The sequence below is a fragment of the Eptatretus burgeri genome, chromosome 4, assembly GCF_056783735.1.
Source record: "Eptatretus burgeri isolate ZD-2024b chromosome 4, Ebu_testis_v1, whole genome shotgun sequence".
In the NCBI taxonomy this organism is placed as follows: domain Eukaryota; kingdom Metazoa; phylum Chordata; class Myxini; order Myxiniformes; family Myxinidae; genus Eptatretus; species Eptatretus burgeri.
This window is the reverse complement of record NC_140964.1, coordinates 79,478,062-79,488,620: the sequence shown is the minus strand read 5'-3', so window position 1 is coordinate 79,488,620 and position 10,559 is coordinate 79,478,062.

Here is a 10,559-nt window from a genome sequence, read left to right as displayed (position 1 = left end):
GGAGGGGTGGGAGGGAGAGTGAGGAGGGGTGGGGAGGGAGAGTGAGGAGGGGTGGGGAGGGAGAGTCAGGAGGGGTGGGAGGGAGAGTCAGGAGGGGTGGGAGGGAGAGTGAGGAGGGGTGGGGGATGGAGAGTGAGGAGGGGTGGGGGAGGGAGAGTGAGGAGGGGTGGGGAGGGAGAGTGAGGGGAGGTGGGGGAAAGGAAGGCAGATGTGTGGTGGAACGTTAATTACAATTCATATTGTTTCATCAAAATGCCTTTGCATTGAACAACAGTGAAGATGGAAACAAAATAATGTCTGAAATCCATTTTCTACCGCTCGTACTATAAATACCGCCTGGAAACAAACTCCACCTGGACATGTCCAGCAATAAACACAGCCCGGACACCTCCAGACATACACACCACCTGGTTATCCAAACATAAACACAGCCCGGACACCTCCAGACACAAACACCGCCGGACGCATATATATTGTTGTGGTTACCAAATTCGCAAACCACCATTCAGGTCCCTTAGGTGAGGTATCTCGGTAAGTACATGTGTAGTTAGGCCCAAACCCGTTGTCTAGTGGGAATACATGTCATTTATGCGTGCTGCGACTCTTCAGGATAGCCGTTTTTCTTTTACTATCTTTAATTTGGACCAACCGCCATTGTTACCACCACCAACCACCGCTTCACCACAACCGCCACGACCTTCACGTCACACCTCGCAACCGTCGCATCGCCACCGTTCTTGCGCCGCCTGTGGGTACCGGTGTTGGACTCGTGCAGGGCGCGCGCCGAACAGCGTGTACAAAATCACGGATTTTGTGCTTCAAAAACGGATCAAAAACGACACACGCCCACTTTTTGCCGTCCAATCGGTGAGCGAGGGGCGAATTGGCCCCGCTCCCAGGGCGTTGGAGGGCGATCGATATATGCAAATTTATGGATCAAAAAGCATTCACGCCCACTTTTTCTCGGGCCAATGGGGAGCGAGGTGAAAGGTCGAAGGGAGGGGGTCAAAGATGAGAGGGCGAAGCTACGGGGCTGATAAAAAGCGACCGTGTTCGTCAGTCCAGAGTTGTAGAGTAGGAGAGTCGAGAGGGAACAGAGTCAAGACTTCGCGGGCGGTGGAGTTGGCAAGAAGGAGCTGGTCGTCGTGTGCGTTGGAGTCAGAACGGAGGGGACGGAGCTGTGGAGAGGCGGCGAGGGCAGACGAGGGGGTGCTCGCGTCGTGCAGGGAGCTGCACCCCAGGGAGGCCGACAGCGCGACCTGGCCGAGGTGGAGACGCTCGTCGCGGGGCAATAAAAATCCTCTATACCCCGAGCATCAGCAACCCCCTCCTGTTTCCCCCCCGCGCTGAGATAGTGCGACCAAGGGGGCCCCTTTCCCACCCCCTACCAGACACTGCCCGCGAGGCCCGCGGAGTTGAGGCACCATCGCCGCTCCGCGTCTCATCACCAGACGGGTAGGCCCGACCCGGTCTCGGCCTCAGGCCCGCCTCATCCTTGAGGGTATTCTTTCCTTGGTTTTGGGTATGTGTTGTCGGCGCCGGCTGTGAAGTAAAATTGTATAAGTGTTGCCGTGTGCTCGGTAGTCGGATAGCTCTGCATTGTGTTTCTCTTTTATATTTGCTTTTTGTGTAAATTGAATTGTGTTTTTCTTTTCTGTGTGCTTTTGGTGGAATTGAATATGTGTGCTTCCCGTGTGCCGCGAATAAATGTGCTTTGTGTTGAACTGTTTCCCGCTTCGCTTCGTCATTTCTTTCTTTGAATCCTCATCTTGCTTCACGTAAAGGGTTGGTAGTGGGCTGAATACGCCCGATAATTAATCGAACCGTCGAGGTCGACGATAACACCGCTCGGTTATCCCGATAGTACGGAACGGGTCGCTTAAGTGGCCCGTGTCCGAAGTCGACCTGCGGCGAGGTGCGATCGCCCGGTCTACCCTCCGCGTGGGTACTTAGGTAGGTCGAATTTGGCGAGCAACCCTATCCCACGCGGGGGCTGATTGGCTCGATCGCGGTGAGACCGAAAGGTCCACCCGTGACTGGTTCCTGGCGTTAGTCCGAGAGGGTCACGACTGGATTGTCCGTCCGGTGGGCGACGTGCCGCGATTCGAGTTACGTGGCCGTCAGCACGCCGGCGGGCGCGAATCCGCAACACTGGTGTCAGGTCGTGCGATACAAATTCATCGCCCTCCTCGCGGCACTGGTATTGGAGAACGGGACAACGGGCTCTCCTGTCTCCGGCTAAATTCACGGGAATCGGTCCAGGGGTGAGAGAAGCGACCCCCGATTCCCTCCAAATTACGAGCGAGCTAAATTAACCCTTTAAGAGAAGCAAGATGGCGTCTCAAGGCGAGCGGGAGCCGGGGGTATTAGAAATGGATGTAGAATGTGTAGAATCCATGGTCCAGGATGGAATCCCCGAGCAGGAAATGTTGATTGTGCAGGAACACGGACTCGCCCAACTGAACCCAGAGCCCGAAATGGGTGCGGCAGCGGCCGCGGTGTATGACACCTTCCCCCCCCCTCTCCACCAAAACCCTTCCCCAACCCTTGCCGAAACGGCTCAGCTGAGTGCATCCGACATGGCCCAGCTATGCGCCATGCTGGCGGCAATGAACGAAAAGATGAATGCGAAAATGATCGAAAAAATGGATGCGAATATGAAAAACGAAATGAAAGGCATGAACGAAAAGATGGATACAAACACAAATGAAATGAAAAACGAAATGAAAGGCATGAACGAAAAGATGGATACAAATACAAATGAAGTGAAAACGACGATGGATGCGAATACACAGCAAATGAGGGAAGAAATGAAAGAGCTGCGGGGTGAGACGCAGAACATGGGCCGATGCCTGCAGGCGGGCATGAAGGCCGTGACCAGGGAGCTGGGAATGGCGACTCCACGTGTGGGAGCAAACGAGCTGGAAGGGGGTGCAACGGCTGACAGGCCCGCGGTGGAGGCGGGTAAAAAAATAATTCGGGGGGCGTGTTGGGCGAGGGTCGTGACGATGACCGAAAGGGAAAAATTAAATGGGGAGACCAAAACGTGTGAGACGATACACGAGGTGACGACAAAGGAAATAATAATAGTTGAGACAAGGGAGGTAAAGGGTGAAGAGTTGGCAGTGACGGTAGCCGGGAAGGGAACGATAGAGGAGAGACTGCACGGTGAGGACGGGGTAAGTGACGCACACACACACACGGAGGTAGTGGAGGACAATGGGGGTGAGCTCGCGGAGCGTGTAGAGACCCAGTGCGAGCACCTGGATGGCCTCCTCCAGGAACGAGGGGAGGGAGTATGCCCCCTTGAGGTGAGTCACGACCAGGTGAGTTCGGTCGTGCTTTGCGAGGTCGAGGGGAGGAGTGCTGTGGACAGGTGCACTGAGAGCTTGGGGGGTATAGAGGCCCCGGAGACCCTTTTGGGGACACGAATCCCCAGTGTGGTTGTCCCTGTGTGTGTGGTGCAAGGTGTGAGTGCGTCCCCGTGTGTGGAAGCGACCCCGTGGGTGAGTGGTGTGGTGGCGAGTGTGCCGGAGTACGTGCTTCCCAGCACGCCGTGTGTGGATGAGGCACCGTGTGTGGAAGAGGCCGTGTGTGTGAGTGAAACGGCCAGTATGAGTGAGGCACCGCGGGTGTGTGCCCCCGCGTGTGTGAGTGAGGCACGGTGTGTGGATGAGGCACCACGAGTGAGTGAAAGGCCGCGAGTGCGTGGAGCCACGTGTGCGAGTGAGGCACGCGTGAGTGAACGGCTGTATGCAAGGGAGACCGTGTGTGTGAGAGAGCGGTATATGAGGGAGATGTCGGTTGGCATGCGGGAGCACGCAGCCGCGTCTCCCGATGTGAATGTGATGGAGTGGACTGTGTGCATCGTAACACGCAGGTGTGCGTGGGTTGAATGGCGACGACGAAGGCGACATGAGAAGAAAGAAAGCCGAGTAGCGGCTGTAGTTGTTTCGGGGACCGTGCCGGGTTCACCCAGCAGTGAGCACGAGGTTCGTGCTGTGCAACGCACGAGACCGCCACGTGCTCGCTTGCGAGAGTGAAGTCCCGGTCCAGAAACGCACGCGGTGGATTTGCCGATCCCGCGGACGGACAAAGTTTAGGCAGGATTATGGATTTGGACCGGACGGGTTCTCCACGCGATCGTGTGTGTTAAGCTCCAACGGGCAAAGCACATGTGTTCGCGTGGGGAACCCCTCGAGACGTGGGGCTTGTGTTTTTTTTTTATGCGCACGGTGACGCCATGGCTGCACGTGGGGTTGGAATCCGGCAGGAGGGGTATCTCTGCCGGATGGTACCGTCCAAGGAGGGACGAGGAACACGTGCAGCTGCATGACGTCACGGGCAGGTGCGAAGTGCACGAGTTGCCGCGCTGGCGCTGCGCATGTAAAGAAAAAAAAAAGAAAAAAAAGAACAAGCCTCACTTTCGGGTGCACAGGATTCCTGGGCAAGGGGTGGAAGACCCCCTTACCGGGGCACAGGATGGAAACTAGTTAGGGGGAAGGGTTAGCTTAGCTAGACCGACTTCATGGGGCAGGGGTAAGTCCTCATGGAGTCCGTGGAATGGATTAGTTAGAGGGATTTAGATGAGCTTTAGGTTGGAAAATGGGAAATGATTTTTGATGATTTGAGGACATGGACAGACTTGTGAATGTGTAGAGGGGACGTAGCTTAGCTACGTAGTGTTAAAAGGAACGTGCTATAGTTTAAGGGACGACGTGGGAGCACGAGTTAGTTAGGGGATGTAGTTAGAAGGATGGCAGAGTTCAGCGGTGAGTGTGTTGAAGAGTTGTTGGTGAGTGAAGTGGAAGCATGTGCTTGGTGAGTGAGTGAGGCCAGCGGGTCTGTGTGTATGGAGTGAATGGGGAATGCATGGTGCGATGAGTGATTGCGGGAGGAGTGACTCCGCCCAAGGGACCCCGGGGTCAGTGTAGAGTGAGTTAGCTGGGTTAGTCAAATTGAAAAATGGAGGTCGTTTTGTTGTTGGTGGGAAAGTAGGCTCGAGACCCATTTGGAGGGGTGCAGGAGCCCTGTTGACGGGCTTGGGAGCGTGGCTGCGAAAGGTGAGTATCGCTGAGTGGGTACCCCGGGCACCAGGCTAGTCGGCCGCGGTAGGCCATGGGCCCATGGGGGGCCGGGATAGAGTAGTGGGCACGGGTGCGCCTGCTTGGTGCGGGGGCCCGGGGCGCCATTAGCCGCGTGGGCAGTGTTGTGGGCACGGGTGACCCTCGGAAAGGGGCCCGGGAGGCCGGCCTGCCACGTGTGCGTTTCAGTGGAGGTGCCATGGGGGGCACTCCCCGGTGTTAGGGAGCTGGTAGGCTCGGAGGCAGTGTAGTGCCCGGGGGTGCCATAGCGGGAGAATCGGCAGAGGGTCGTGCCTGCCAAAGGGAGCCACGTGTCCCAGCCAGGAGACCGTGTGAGGGCACGGAGAGAAAATTGGGGCGAGGCCCGAAATTGTGAGGACACCAACACAGGCGACGGGAATCTGGGTTTATAGAACCAATAGTTTAAGCGAGAGGCGCTTGTTGAAAGCCCCGGGGTAGTTTAACAGTTAAATGGTCAGGGTAGATTAGGAGATGTACCCCTCCGCACCATCCATCCCCTCGCTCTCGTTGTGGGCCGCTGGACCCACTTTGGGTTAGATCGCCGAACTCTGGGGAGGCCATCCTGAGGCTTCGTTGGGCCTCGACACAGGACGTTAGCTCTCCCTTATTCCCCTCCGGGAAGGGAACGTAGGGGTTGGGAGTAGGCTAGGTGACAGGATAGGGTAGCCGAACAAGGACGATAAAGGGGGTTAGGGGACGATTTATAGTGGGGAAGTAAAAATAAAAACAACAAAAAAATAAGTTGGGGCTAAATTGGGGTTTGATAAATTAAGGGAGTGGGTATAGACAGTGACAGGCAAAGGCGATAGGTTGGGAGGGAGACAGGTAGGTAGGTCCGAGCCCGCCCTCCAAGTGGCCAGCACCACCGCACTCCCTCCACCAACCTCCACTGAACGGCAAGAGCTGGCCAACTTCATCGGCTGGCCGTGTTTTGCTTCAAGGCGGAGGCCGGCCAACTTCATCGGCAGCTGGTGTTTTGCTGCAAGGCCTGTGCCATCGGCTGGCCGTGTTTGCTTCAAGGCCTGTACCGGCCAGTTCATCTGCTGGCTGTTTTCTTCAAGGCCTGTGCCGGCCAGTTCATCTGCGGGCTGTGTTTGCCTGCAGCGGCCTTCTTCTGCGGGCTGTGTTTGCCTGCTGCCTTTGCCATGCCATGCCCACTGCCCATGTTCACCAGCCCCGTTCAATTTTTGCTTTGCCCCACCCCCCTGTTCATTGCCATGTGCGCCAGGATAAAGGCAACAGTTTGCAAGCTGCAAGAACTGCCCCGTTGGCAGCTACAACACGGGCCTGCAGTGGCGGCCCGTGCACCGTGTTTGTGTTCATCCATCCATTCGTTGTGCTCATTGTGTGTGCCACTTGAGCTGGCACGGAGACTACGTTGTGCAGCCCATGCACCGTTGTGGTTCACTGCGTTCAGTTCAAAAGGGAAGGCCTTGGACTGCGTGTGAGCAGCCAGCCACGTTCCCTGTCACCTGCATTGTTTTGAGCCAGAGACTGCATGCGAGCAGCCTGGCTCCCTGCTAACTGCTTTCTTTTTGCAGAGTTCAATGATCCTGGGCCATGGTTTAGTGTAAAATTTGTAAGTTAAGGTTAAGATGTACTGTAAATATGAGTGGGGGCCCCGGCATGTCTGTCTAGCGCCGGCAATTTTATTTAAGTCGTCCGTGTGAGTGAGTTTGTTTAGATAGTTACGCAGCCCTCAGGTTATTTATTTTGGGGACACGAATACCATGAATGTCGCACTCAGGGATCCGTAGGTAAAATGTACTAGGGGAAAACTACACATGATGGCACACGAAAATTTGACGACTCGGGACGAGTCTGTAAAAAGGGGAGGGGGTAGTGTTGTGGTTACCAAATTCGCAAACCACCATTCAGGTCCCTTAGGTGAGGTATCTCGGTAAGTACATGTGTAGTTAGGCCCAAACCCGTTGTCTAGTGGGAATACATGTCATTTATGCGTGCTGCGACTCTTCAGGATAGCCGTTTTTCTTTTACTATCTTTAATTTGGACCAACCGCCATTGTTACCACCACCAACTACCGCTTCACCACAACCGCCACGACCTTCACGTCACACCTCGCAACCGTCGCATCGCCACCGTTCTTGCGCCGCCTGTGGGTACCGGTGTTGGACTCGTGCAGGGCGCGCGCCGAACAGCGTGTACAAAATCACGGATTTTGTGCTTCAAAAACGACACACGCCCACTTTTTGCCGTCCAATCGGTGAGCGAGGGGCGACTTGGCCCCGCCCCAGGGCGTTGGAGGGCGATCGATATATGCAAATTTATGGATCAAAAAGCATTCACGCCCACTTTTTCTCGGGCCAATGGGGAGCGAGGTGAAAGGTCGAAGGGAGGGGGTCAAAGATGAGAGGGCGAAGCTACGGGGCTGATAAAAAGCGACCGTGTTCGTCAGTCCAGAGAGTTGTAGAGTAGGAGAGTCGAGAGGGAACAGAGAGTCAAGACTTCGCGGGCGGTGGAGTTGGCAAGAAGGAGCTGGTCGTCGTGTGCGTTGGAGTCGGAACGGAGGGGACGGAGCTGTGGAGAGGCGGCGAGGGCAGACGAGGGGGTGCTCGCGTCGTGCAGGGAGCTGCACCCCAGGGAGGCCGACAGCGCGACCTGGCCGAGGTGGAGACGCTCGTTGCGGGGCAATAAAAATCCTCTATACCCCGAGCATCAGCAACCCCCTCCTGTTTCCCCCCGCACTGAGATAGTGCGACCAAGGGGGCCCCTTTCCCACCCCCTACCAGACACTGCCCGCGAGGCCCGCGGAGTTGAGGCACCATCGCCGCTCCGCGTCTCATCACCAGACGGGTAGGCCCGACCCGGTCTCGGCCTCAGGCCCGCCTCATCCTTGAGGGTATTCTTTCCTTGGTTTTGGGTATGTGTTGTCGGCGCCGTCTGTGAAGTAAAATTGTATAAGTGTTGCCGTGTGCTCGTGTAATCGGTATTAGATCTGCATTGTCGCATTTGCTTTTTGTGTAAATTGAATTGTGTTTTTCTTTTCTGTGTGCTTTTGGTGGAATTGAATATGTGTGCTTCCCGTGTGCCGCGAATAAATGTGCTTTGTGTTGAACTGTTTCCCGCTTCGCTTCGTCATTTCTTTCTTTGAATCCTCATCTTGCTTCACGTAAAGGGTTGGTAGTGGGCTGAATACGCCCGATAATTAATCGAACCGTCGAGGTCGACGATAACACCGCTCGGTTATCCCGATAGTACGGAACGGGTCGCTTAAGTGGCCCGTGTCCGAAGTCGACCTGCGGCGAGGTGCGATCGCCCGGTCTACCCTCCGCGTGGGTACTTTGGTAGGTCGAATTTGGCGAGCAACCCTATCCCACGCGGGGGCTGATTGGCTCGATCGCGGTGAGACCGAAAGGTCCACCCGTGACTGGTTCCCGGCGTTAGTCCGAGAGGGTCACGACTGGATTGTCCGTCCGGTGGGCGACATGCCGCGATTCGAGTTACGTGGCCGTCAGCACGCCGGCGGGCGCGAATCCGCAACAATATATATATATATATATATATATATATATATATATATATATATATATATATATATATATATATATATATATATATATATATATATATATATATATATATAGTGAGTGAGCGTGGAGAGTTATCAGAGAAAATGTTGTTTTATGACCACACACACACACACACACACACACACACACACACACACACACACACACACACACACACACACACACACACACACACACACACACACACACACACACACACACACACACACACACACACACACACACACACACACACACACACTGTTGTGGATTTCAAAATCGGATCCAAGTAATGCACACAACATTCAGGTCTTCAGACAGTTATTTCCATAAATGCATGTTCAGAATAGACCCATCCCCTTGTCTGGTGGGATTCTAACTCTTTGATGCGTTGGAGAAGGGGAGAAAACAGATTCCATTTCTTTACTATGAGATAACCTTTTCCTCTTTACGACACGTTCATGACGGATGATTTTACGTCATTTTTCATTTCTGCATGAGCAATATTCACCATTCATGCACATAATAAGATGACCACTAGTCCAACTGAAACTAGTCTGTTCGCTTTCCATCAAGACGGGGGTGGGTCGGGAGAGACCTGGCTCTTGGCATACCAGGTTCTTGGCATTCCTGGTTTCTGGGGGGTGACGACGTGACGTCGATTGGTGTTCGAGCCTGTTTGCGGTTGGGTGCATGGTGAGGGAGGACTCCAGCAGTGGAAACGAGCGAAGCTGTGGAGAGCTCGAGAGGTAGACCAATCCATGCTCACACATTTTGGGCTATTTTAGTAGCCGTACGACTTTTGCCTTGGTAAGCCGAGACCAGATTTATTTCCCCCCCTGAATGATCTGATGGGTACCCATGTCTGTATTTAATTGTTAAGTAAGGCATAGTGATAAGCATCTGTTCTTTGTCTATTTTTCTATAAATGCTTGATGAATTCTTATTTGTTTGAGATTATTTTGTTGATTAAACATTTGATTTGAATTCATCCATTTAATCACGAAGAAAATAAAAAGTCCTTCAGTTCATTTATGTTTCTTAATAATAAATTCCTTGTTGACTTTTCAACCTGTTTGTGATTGTCATTTCCTTCCATTAATCCAGCATTGTCCAAACCTAGATATACTGGGAGATTATAATTCCCAAACTAATGAACCTGTCATCGTCGGCGTGCACCAGCAGTAAACGCTCGGCCGCATTACTTAAGATCTAATCAAGATGAGATTGGTGCATTGCCGAGGGCACGTTCCCTGGTCTGGAGGCCACGTGACCTCTAGTTAGACGGTGGGCACTGGAACTCGTGGTTAACTGATTGGCATTCGTGGTTGTTAAGCAATCCACTGCACCAGAAAGTTAATTATGAGCGGTGGTCCCAGGCCCAGAGAGAGAGAGAGAGAGCGAGAGCGAGAGCGAGAGCGAGAAGTGCTTTGTGGGTTTTCCTTGAAACCTTCGGGTTTCTGGGCCTACGTTTTCATAGGCCTGCCGTTTATCGGTGGTTTAGCTTCTTCCTTTCACTCTTCTTTTCCCTTATACTTCATTTGACCCCACTTGATGGTTGCTTGTTTTCCTTTGTTAAACTTAAACTTCTCTTCTTTTGCTTTAAGCTATGGCAAACGGACGTTTGCACAATAGTGTGTACGAGTCACTCACTCGGAAAAATGGAGTGACAATTACTCCACCTGATGGAGTTCGTGTTGAGAACGTGGTGATGGCTCTGGGAGAGCTCGTAGGAATCGAGAATGTTCTCGCTGCTTCGAAAATGAGCCAACGTGTCGTGGTTTTCTTGTCGGAGGAGCAACACGTGGCTCAGGCGGTCGAAACCGGTCTATCCGTTCCGCCAGACGTCTTCGTTAACGTTAGTTATCTCGATACGATGGCGGTAAAATTAACACTGTCCAACATCCCGCCCTTCTTCTCGAG